Consider the following 716-nt stretch of genomic DNA (forward strand, 5'->3'; position numbering starts at 1 on the left):
TTAACTGACTACATTCTTCCATCACCACCATCAGCACTGGCACCATCATCGTCAATCGCCATCATCGTCATCAGTACTATCACCATCGAATCATCGTTGTCACCACCACCAATACCATCATCACCATCATCACCATCACCATTATCATCACCATCACCATTGTCATCACCATCACCATTGTCATCACCGTCACCATCGAGTCATCATCATCGTTGTCACCACCATCATCAATACCATCATCACTATCATCATCATCTTCATCGTCATCACTGTCACCAGTACTTACCTTTCAATTCTAACATCTTAGGTTGGGGGTTGGGACAGGGCAATGAGTGTAATTTTGTATAAGAACAAAGGACTTGCATATAGACTATATAAAGAAGTTCTATGTGCTCGCTTCAGCAGCACATACACTAAAAAGTTGGAACGATACAGAGAACATTAGCATGGCCCCTGTGCAAGGATGACATGCAAATTCGTGAAGTGTTTCATATTTTAGGGGCTGGCCCGGTGGTGCAGTGGTTAAGCGCGCACGTTCTGCTTCGGCGGTCCAGGGTTCGCCAGTTCGGATCCCAGGTGCTGACATGGCACTGCTTGGCACGCCATGCTGTGGTAGGCGTCCCACATACAAAGTAGAGGAAGATGGGCACAGATGTTAGCCCAGGGCCAGTCTTCCTTAGCCAAAAGAGGAGGATTGGCAGCAGATGTTAGCGCAG

General features: G+C 47.3%; 1 non-coding gene across 1 annotated transcript; it reads left to right on the forward strand.

The window, feature by feature from the left end:
• Positions 1-389: 389 nt before the first annotated feature.
• On the forward strand, positions 390-498 carry LOC111774070 (U6 spliceosomal RNA). The gene has a single exon (XR_002808914.2). It is a non-coding gene; the product is annotated as a U6 spliceosomal RNA (small nuclear RNA).
• The last annotated feature ends 218 nt before the right edge of the window (positions 499-716 follow it).

Source organism: Equus caballus, chromosome 6 (assembly GCF_041296265.1).
Source record: "Equus caballus isolate H_3958 breed thoroughbred chromosome 6, TB-T2T, whole genome shotgun sequence".
Classification (NCBI taxonomy): domain Eukaryota; kingdom Metazoa; phylum Chordata; class Mammalia; order Perissodactyla; family Equidae; genus Equus; species Equus caballus.